This window comes from Aquila chrysaetos, chromosome 1, assembly GCF_900496995.4.
Source record: "Aquila chrysaetos chrysaetos chromosome 1, bAquChr1.4, whole genome shotgun sequence".
In the NCBI taxonomy this organism is placed as follows: Eukaryota; Metazoa; Chordata; class Aves; order Accipitriformes; family Accipitridae; genus Aquila; species Aquila chrysaetos.
In genome coordinates this window covers 79,307,491-79,318,345 of record NC_044004.1, presented here as the reverse complement: position 1 = coordinate 79,318,345, position 10,855 = coordinate 79,307,491, and positions in this window count along the sequence as shown.

The following is a 10,855-nucleotide window of genomic DNA, read 5'->3' as shown; positions in this document are numbered from 1 at the left end:
TGGTCCAGATAACAGCATTAGATGTGGCTGGAAATTACCGACAGTCCTTAAGTCCTCAAATTCTGTCTGGGACTTCAGAAATGAGCTGTGTCACAGCAAAACTGGTAGCTCTAATTCAACACTCGGCTACAGCTACCAACTGCAGCAGCAGAACTCTGTACCTCCTGCTTTCCTAGCTCTACTATCATAGAGCTACATATACACTAGTAAATCAGATGTGCCCAGATCGCTCTTTTTAAGACTGAGGCCAGCTGTCAGAGAAGAGTCTGCAGCCATACTATTTAATCTTCCCGTATTGGGTGGCTTTTGCCAAACTGCCTATTGGGAACAAGCCCTTGACCCTACTAAACCCTTGAACCATGCTTGGGAACTGTTTGGGAGAGTGTTAATTGGCAGAAGCTAGGACTGCACAATGCACTAAGTATTCAACAGCACAGAGGATCGAGTGCCAGCGTCCAGGAATGTTCCCTGGCTGCATTAGCCTAGATGTAGCCTTACTGCTTAAGTCCCACTGCAATAAACAAACCTCTCTGCCAAAAAACAACTCCTTTGCCACAAAGGAAGATCTCTTGTTAAAGTTGGGAATTCAGAGATTCTCTATTAACTTCAATGGGTTTTAACACCTACATTTATTTTGTGAGACACTTAACATGGCACTTGGAACATATCCTACAACCAGAAGAAAGACTAGTTTTCGGTAACTAATGATGAAGAACTTTAAAGATGAAGATTTGCATTGATTTTTGTAGACAGAGAGATGGCTCTGAAGGGAGAGAATAAAGGTTTCTTTCATTATAGGTCTGAAAAGATCAACAAATATATAGTTTTAAATTTTTCAGTGGTGCTTCTAAAAGTTCCTTTTAGCTGTAAGGAATACAGCTGAAAGGATAGGTTAAATGGAAAAACACATGAACAACAGCTTTACACAAATATAAACAATCACAGTTATATAAATATTTCAGAAAATGTGCTCATAACATCATGTACACTTTATCACAAGACACTCATACTTGCTTCCAAAAGAGAAAGGGACTGAAAAGTATGATGAAAAGACAGAAATGTGGTGGGAGTAAATACGTAGTTGAAAATGTCTAGAAGTCTTTGTTCCCAAAGTTTTTTTGGCCTCATATTCATTTACATTAAGGTACCCATTGCAGCAGTATAAAGGGAACTTAAAAATTCATTTAAATGTTTTTACTAAAAATGTGGTGAAATGAGGAAATAGATCTGCTATTTCCCAATCTATACAAAATACTCTGTGATTACAGTATGTAAAAAAGAAATGAGATGTATACTTCTGAATAGCTCCATGAATATAAGGGTTTTTTTTAAAACATATGCACCTTAAACCTCTTTTGACATGAAAAGCCAGGGTTCATGGCCTGTACTGTCTGCATGGTTGATGATAAATTGGTATAAGCAATAATAGTCATCAGGAGGAGTTTGTATTTTAACCCTATACAGTTATGGCCTGAAACTATGCTTATTGGTATCGCTTATGCCATTCCTATTTCACATACTTTGGTCAAACTCATAAAAACTATATATTCATATTTCACTTTACTTAGCTAAGCTAAGAGGCCAAATTACCCTAATATCAAAGTCCTTCACCAGCAGCACTGAAATAATTTCAGAAGTACTACATACAGTGAATGATCTGAAATTTGTTCTTGAATCCAGCAGGCCACAGTCTCTCTGACGTTGATTTCTGGTGATGTGCTATTTGCTCTTGTCTGGTATAAGGTATGTTTGCATGAATGGGGTAATAGAAACTCCATATTGTCTCTCTCCCAATTTCAACAAAAAAATTGCAGCTGATTTGTTTTCTGCTTGTTGCGTAATAGAGATTACGTATCAGTACCAGGAAATGAACAATTCATGTTGTTACTTTATTGTTGTCCAGAAGCATTTTGTTTATACCTAATCTTGTACTTTGGATGTACATTTTTTTTAACTGCATACTCCCTTCTTAGATGTCTAAATATGTCAGCATGTCTTGGCTGCTTTCCCTTCTGCATAATCCATACAACTGACAATTGTGGAAATAAATTATTATTCTATTATCTCAAAGTATCTCTGTGTTTTAATGAATTTAATATGTATTGTCTCAATCAGAAGCAGGAAAAACACACTGGAGATGGAATTCTGATCCCAGTGAAATCACACAAGGGCTTTGGCACTGACCTCTGTGCAGACAGAATTTCACCATTCATGGCATTTATTGTATCTCAAATGTGTATCTGTAATTGAAATTTTTGCCACTACCAAAGCAACTATGTGTTCAGCATCAGAATGGATGTTTTGTATTATAGAGCTGGGCCTAACTACATATGTAGTTCCTTTTGCATTGTACATATGATGAAGTGCAAACAACCCTAACAATGCCTCAGAAATACTCTAGGAAACTGCATGGAACTGTAGGGAAAAAATCAGCACATATCTACTAAGATCTTTTAAAAATTATTTTCAGACCAGCCATGAATAACCTACACTCTGCTTCAGTTCTTAGACGGCCCTACTAACAGCACAAAACATTGTGGGCTGTACCTAAGACAACAGGATAAAATATACTTCCTGAAATACAGTAAGACTGCAGAGCATAAAATCCCATCTAGGTTAGATTAGGATTTCTCAATGTGGGGTCCATAAATTATTAGCTGTCTAGACAGAAATACCAGAAGATCCCCATAGGGCTGACAAGACATGTAGTGCTGTCTCCTTCCTTATTCCCAGAGGCTCCATACTGTTCAAAAACAAATAAAGTGCTCTAAATTATTTATAAATAACGTGTTTGCCACAGAGTTGTTATGTAATTGGGGGTAAGAACATAGATGATAAAAAATAGTTATAAAAAGCAGTCAGCATACTGATATAGTTTAAAAAACAAAAATTGCATATAAAATTCTCTGATTAAAAGGAAATTAAAAAGCAACTGAAAGGGTAAAATCCTTTCAAGGAAATAATACATTATTTTAAACAGCCTGCAGGCTAAGTGTTCAGAGTAAGTAGAAACTACTACAGAGCTCTAAGCCTTCCCTCCAAAAAAGTTAGCATGGTTTAAGAGTAGAATAGAGGAGACTCGGAAAATAAAAAGACAAATAAAAATTCTCTGCAAGGAAACAGTAGACTACCTAAATACAAATAAAGGAAGTTATGACAGAGGTCTCCAAAAACAGTATGGACAAGATGAGGAGGGAACAATAACACAGGAACAAACTGACTCTTAATAAAATGATAAGGAACCAACTTTAAAATTAACAGAATAAATACTCTTTCAAGAAATGCCTAGTTGTGGAACCTGGTGCTATAGTATGTCGTGAGTCAAAAACTGCTAATAACTTCAAAACATGATTAAACAAATTCATAGTGGTAACTATGCCTATTATGGATAATGGCTACTATGTGATCTGAATCTAGGGCTTATCACTGGAAAACAGAAAGTTGTGTGAGAAAGATCACCCCACATTTAGCTGATTTCTTTCTATAAATACCTTCTACTGGGCACTGTCAAAGATTGATAAAAGAAGGATCTGGCAGTCCTATGAAATACATTCTGGCTGTCTTCCGAAAATCCTGTGTTAAAGTACCATGACAATTATAGCAAGTGCTGTTAGTACAGATGCTTATTAATTTACATCAAAATACCCATTATGGGAGCAGTTAGAGGAAAGCCAATTTCCACATGTGAATGAGAACACTTACAATAGTTAGAACCAGAGCCAGGGTTAACTTTAATGCTGAGTATGGACACTGCAGGGAACACAAAAGCCTGACCTCAGCTACACCTTTGGCAAGACTCCTGATCCTATGCAGTGAGACCTCACCCTTCCACACCAACACTCACCATGGTCCACATGTTAAGTACGCACCAGCTCACAATATATCAAAGGAATTTTTCAGTAAGTTATGATTATTATACAAAGTTTAAGGAGAATGGATAAAAGAGAAAGGAAAGTTTCACAGCTGATTAGAACACAAGAAGAGTCTTGGGGAAAAAAAGTCTGAAAAATCCAGGATTTGTACCCCAGTCCATCACAGACTGGTTTGGTATACAACTTATAAAATTTGTTCCTCAGTTTTCCCATTAATAAAACAGAAATACTTATGCAGGCTGTGTAAGTTTGGGGTTTTTTTGTTGTTTGTTTTTTTTTTTTTTTTAATTTAAAACAAGAAATTTCTTGGTTTAAAAAAAGAAAGAAAGAAAGTAAAAAATAGGTTTATATGAGTACATACATAATAACCCAGGCTATGGTGCATAATGAATACAAGAACCATTACTAGTAAAATAACATTCTACTTTCATTTCACTTGAAGTAACAGATTTAATTCTACAGTGGGCAGATTTTAACTGATAAAAGTATCAACAAATTAGTATTTGATGTTTTTAAATAGAAAGATGTAGCTTTAGTTGTTAAAAAGTCCAAATAACTTCAGTTGTTAAAAAGTCCAAATAACTTCTTCCTTACAGTTATTTTTGGCCAAAACTATGAACTAAATTCAAGATGAATTCACAAATATTTTGTTTTCAGATGGAAATTGCATTTCCTGTGAACAAACTATTCATTCAAAACACCTGGCCCAGCACTTGCAATACTTCCCTGCTTCACAGAGACATTGTGAGACAAAGTTAAATAACACTTCCAAGAGGCAGAGAATTTATAAATCACTGTAAGAGTAAAAATAAGCCTGAATATTGTAAGCCAACTATTCTTTCAAAAGCAAATGGAGATTAAAATATTCGATGGAGTTTGTACAAAGAACAGCCTGAACTTTGCCAGTTCAGAGCTGGCTGTACTCATTAACGCAGGAATGCCCTCAGGCTGCTTTGCGTGGAAAGTATAAGTTAGAACTGGATCTCTCTGGAGTTCTGAAGGGCATCTGGACAGTTGTCAAAAAAAAAAAAAAAAAGCTTCAAATCTTCTCATAACATGACAGGACCTCTCTGCAAGAAAATACATCCAGTTCCTCTGACATAGGAGTTGGAAAAGGATGGAGAAGGATTTAAAAGGACAGTGTAGGGAATGAGGAGATCTTGGGTGGCATACAGAGCAGCAAGCTAAGAATCCCCATGCCCAACATGGGAAGGCTAGTAGCCATGCAGTAGTCTGGAAAGTATCGCTCTACTTCCTTTTCTGTTGTAAAGTTTCTCTGTAGAGCCAAGTTACTCAAGCTAGGCAAAATATTAACTTTAAACAGTAGTTACTGTAGTCATTACACTCAAGATTACTGAAAGATGACTATGCAAGATAACTACAAATTATTATAAACAAACATTTGAGGCATGACAGGCTCTTCCTAGGCTGGCCTACTGTACGTCAAGAAACCAAGTAAGGCTTAATTCTGGCAGCTGAATTCTAGCAATATATCATTCCTCAAGTTCTTAATGAGAACATTTTGACTATTTGCTGGCAAGGAAAAAAATAAGAACATGCTGTTCAAATTGGAAGAAGAGCAAGCTGAGCAGTTACAGCAAGCATTACTGAACTAAAATGGAACGTGCTTATTTTCTAGCTCAGTTTTGCAGTGATTCAAATACATTTCATTAATGTATCGTCGCTGAAAGTGATACTACACACAGTTCAAAATAAAAACAAAAAAGTCTCCATATATTTAATGATGCTACTTTATCATTCATTCAGATATGGCTTATAAAATAGGCACAGAGAATGGAAAATGTGGAAATCAGAAGCATCAGTGGGAAGGAAGCTGTAAAGCAGACCTGAAACACTACAGTTGCATGAGATGGAGACAGAAGGCATTTGCCCCAGCCTTGATGTCTTTCTCTTCTAAGACGCAAGAGAAACCACTAACAGCATACTCTGTGCGGAGTGCGACAGTTCAGACCTGAGTGTGCTCTAACTGCAGCTTAATGAAACACAGGACAAAACAAGTTCTATTCTATAATGTGTCCCTTGCACATTTTATTTTCTCTTAGCAATGTTTAGAGGCTTGGACAGTTAAAAAACTTCCTCTAATTTCCAATCTAAATTTATTCATACCCAGCTTAGAGTAATTTCTTAACAAAACCTTTTCTTTTTTTTATTAAAACAAGCTTTCTTTCCTGCTTCAACTAGTATATTCAAAGACTGTAAGGTCTTTTACGCTTAACTTGTCTAAACTAAACCATCCAAGTTCTTTTAGTCTCTTGTCCACTCCTCTCTTTTAGTAGGGATTTTTTACAACTTTTCTAAGTCCGATTTCTTGCATGTAGATTTCCAGATCTGTTCTCAGTTCTGAAGTTTCACCAGCCACATGTACCACATGTGGCATTAGTACTTCCTTATCTTTACAAGAAATATAGGGGTGAATTTACTTAGGACTGAATTTACATTTTCCACAGTAACATCAAATCAGTGGCTCACAGCCACCCTTTCTCTCATCTTCTATCCAACAAGCTCTGAGCTTCTATCAGTCAGCCTTTCCTATTAGTCCCTAAGCACGTGACCTTGTACTTTATATTACTCTATTTTATCCCATTTTATTTCTCTACTTCTCAAGGTCATCCAATTATTCCGGTACAACACCACCCTACAGGGACTGTTTTCCAACTTTGTGATGTCAACAAATTTCATTAGCAAGTTCTAGTTTTTGTGCCAAGACCACTAATGAAAAAATTAAACAATACCAGTTTCAGTATCAGTTTTTGGACAGAGCTCTAACAACTTCCCCCTGCTGTTCAGCGTAACATATTGCCATGTTTTCTTCTGAGGTATTTCTTTGCCCATCTGATAATTAATTTACTAATTCCCCTCTTTTTCAGTTTAACAATCTCGTCTGTCTAGAAAAGCAGTTACTGTATCACAGAAAGAAAGCAGGCAAGTCTGGCATTATCTGCCTATGGAAAAAAGATGGTTTATCCTATTTACTTCGATGTAATTTTTTTTTTCTCCTCCAGAACTTGGTTTTTTTGGTTTTTGTTTTGTTTTTGTTTTTTTTTAAATCTGTATGAGGAGAAGCTAAAAAGTGTGTGTCCTCTACAAAAAAGCCAATATGCCTTACTGTCCATGTCCTGTCCATGTTACAGAAAACTAGTCAGTTAAGAGGTTCACTTCAGCTTTGAGCCTCACCCAGAAAACTTTCACTCTTGACTCCAGGAGCAAGTGGTTCCTACTCCTCCTTTCCTTGTCCAGAAAAATAGTAGTAACATGCTTTTACAACAGAATCAATAACTGGGGACTAAAAGAAAAGTTTTTACCAAAGGTTAGAATTGATCTGGCTTTAAATTTATCTGACAACTTAAAAAAACCCATTCCCATAGATTTTGCTACAATTTAAGTAGCATAGTACAGAGGTATTTGAACTAGCTAGCTCTGGAAATAGAAAAAAGTATGGATGTCTCAGCATCTACAAAGTCATCATGTTCTCTGATTACTGGGATTTAAATTTTGTACAGACTAAAGTCATATATATTAAATTTACACCTGCAAAGTAACATACTAGATTGCAAATGGAAACCAGCTGCTTCTGTGCATAGAAGTGGGGCTAAACATTTTTGTATTACACTATAGACTATATTCTGGGAGCTCTGAAAACTTCAGAAAGGATAACAAAAAAAAAAAAAAAGAAAAAGCTAAATCCTGAAATGCAATGAGCACTGAGAACACTTAACAAATCAACTGCCCTTTTTTTTTTTTTTTTTTTAATCAGCCTATTCTATAACACAATCCTGTTAAATTTTGCTTAGGTATAGACTGAGGTGTGGACTCAACTCAGACATTTTAAATCAAATAATGTTCAGTTTCTCACACAGGACAATATAAGTTTTTTAAATACTTCCTAGCATTTTTGCATTTATTATCTATTATCATTTATTATATTTCCTGTATTTTCAACTTTTAATGAGACAGAGTATATATTATGTAATGTTAACTACTGTATTACTCCTAATTTTATAGTCACTGAATACTGCTTTTTTGTCTTTATTTTACTTCATGTTGGGTTTCACCCAAAAAGGTCAATTTAACCACAGAAATTGTCTATGTGAATCCAAGGAATGAGATTTTTAAGGGAACATCTCTCTCATTCTTTTCTTTCTCTGTTGCAGACATGCATTCTTATTGGTTTATATCCTAAGAGAAAGCAATAAACCAGACCTGCAAATTTGAAAGGATTGTGCAAGACTGATGCAACGCAAACAAAGATCATCATTAAAACTTTATGTTTTCAAAAGCACCCAGATGAGGACACAGTTTCAAAAAAGTGCCTGATATATACAGCATGCATAGAATTTTCTCATACTTCTGTTCCAGGAGCTAACTTTAAAAACAGAGCAGCCTAAAACAGGAAGGGATTTCAGTTGCATTGTTGTTCCACAGAAGTAGATTATTGGACTGGAAACTGGATTATCCAAGAGGAAAAATATTCATTTGCAAGATTTACGCAACCCCCACCCTTTCCCTCGTTCCTAAAGAATGAACACGATGCACACAGAGATCTTGTTCCAGGCCCATTATCATCAAAAAGTCTGGAGAAGAATGAAAACCAATGTTTCTTTTTCTCAGGGTGAAATTCTAGATGACTTCAGTGAAATTGCTTTTGCCACCTCATTGAACATTTTTGCACTTGAAAAACTACTGGGAAAAAATTTATAGTCAGGTTAACATACAATGAATAAGTAAGAGCAAAATATATTGTGTTTATTCCTGCACCTAAAGGAAGAAAACTTAAAAAATGGTGGTTATGCTCTGTGAAAGTGTGTCTACAGCTAACCGAGAGGAGGAGGAAGATGAAACTTGAACAGAAATGATAGGAAGTTTAGAATCTCAGCCCATGAGACAGCATGTAGCAGGGTCCTCCCCGTAAGTCTGTAATGCCCCTTTATTTAAGCTCTCTCGTGGTCTCCTGTTTTCTGTATTACTTTTTTTTTTTTTAACCTAGCTAAAATAAACCAACACTTATTAACACTCCCCTTCCTTCTGAAGCTTTAAGGTGAAAAAAAGTGATGCTTTTTCAGACAGGATCAATTCTCTCCTTCTTTCACTCATGTCTTCTTATGTCCACAATTTCTTTTTCCTTCCTTCTCCTTTTCTACTGCTCATACTAACCCTTGTTTCATTACTTCATTCTTATTTTTCACCTTTACTTTTGTCATTGCTATTCCATATACTCCTCCTAAATTGTATGTCTCTTCATTCTGTTCTCAACTCCCTATGTTTTGCTCTTGCTTAGCCCTTTCTTGTAGACCCAGTATGCATGGACCAGGCCTGCAGGATGTCTATAAGCACAAGCACAGCCAGAAAGGCTACAAAGAGCAAAATACCTTTTAAATGTAGTGCTCCAGGTAAGATAAAAAAAAGGAGTGGGAATCTAGCTGACTGAACATGTCTGCCTGAGTGAGTCTTTAAAGAAATGGTCCACTAGCCTATTTTGAAAAAGAAAATGGATGTGGATGTGCATGTAAATTTTAGACTCTATACAGGATGTGGGAATGAGAGCAATCAGATGACTAAGCTTCATGTGACTGGTTGCTACAGGCTACATAAGGAAAACTTTGCTAGAGTATGTTTAAAAGGAAAGGTTGTACATACAGGTACTCAGGGCAGGGGAGACTTGAGGACTGGAATATAGTTAGGTAAAGTTACCCATGAAATAAAGTGTCCTCACTTAGCTTACCGCAAGCTGAAGAGATATTTTTTACTTGTTCTGCTCTTGTTTGGGATCTTTTTGTGATAATACAGCTGAACATACAGCCTAGAAAACTTGGACTAAAATTTTGTTAGGGCTTCCTTTCAGGCCCTCTAGGAAATACATACAATTATTATTTTATATAGCAAATAATAAAAATACTATTTACTTTTTCTCTCATTCTTTTACTCCTTCATGGCTCTCCTTCCTATCAATCTGTTTTCCTTACGATGGGTAACTTGCAGCATTATGAAGAGCACTGAGCTAACTGCTCAGTGAAAAACCACTGCTCCAGAAGACAAATAACTACCAGAGTGTCTTGGAATTTGAAAGATTTTTTCTCCTCTCTGGGCAGAAAAGTTTAAACATATGATTTGACAATATACCAGAGGCTTAGAGAACATGGGAAATCACATATTCTTAAGTAGTTTAGCAATACAGCATCTTAAGTAACCTTTATCTTAATCAAACTTTATCCTGCTACTGTCTATGTGGAATAGTGCCCAGTTTCCCTAGTATCTTTCAAATTGTAGATTCTTCTAGAAGAATGATTTTCTTCATTCTTTTTCTTTTGAGCAGAGTAGCACAGCCTCAGACACTCTCTTAAGAGCTCAGTAATTACTTCACAAAAAACACAATGGCAGTCCCCAGCACTGGAAATAAACATACTTTTCAATTATAATGGGAATATCCCGTAAGTGTCTTAAAGTCAATGATAAATGGTACTTGATCACACAACATTCTTTATGATAGGTCAGTAAAACAGACTGGACCATAATAGGCAGTATAATGTGTAGTGCTGAATTACATTCAGTGAAATACTTTTAAAAAAAGATTTAACTAATGAACCACACCTTAAATTCTGCATTAGCTTGTGGAATTTTCTGCTTCAGACACTACACATAATTTGATAATTTATTTTTTGCAAAATCCCCCAGTAAGTACAGACACAGTTCCTGTTAAGCATGCAAAGTTGATCTCACGTGATTATCAGAGGAGGAAGAAAGATCAGTGCAGAAGAACAACAGTAACAATGACAAAATCAATTAGCTACTCAATAGAACAATACTTAACTAATTTTTTTAAGAAATACAAAATTTAGTCTTCTACCCCTCCAGTCTGAGAAGATTTAAGCAGACATAATTTCTTTATGAATCATCTGAACATGAAGAGGATAGTAACTGTTTGAAAAGGTTGTAAACTGTTCCAAGTGTTAAGAAGAAATATGAAA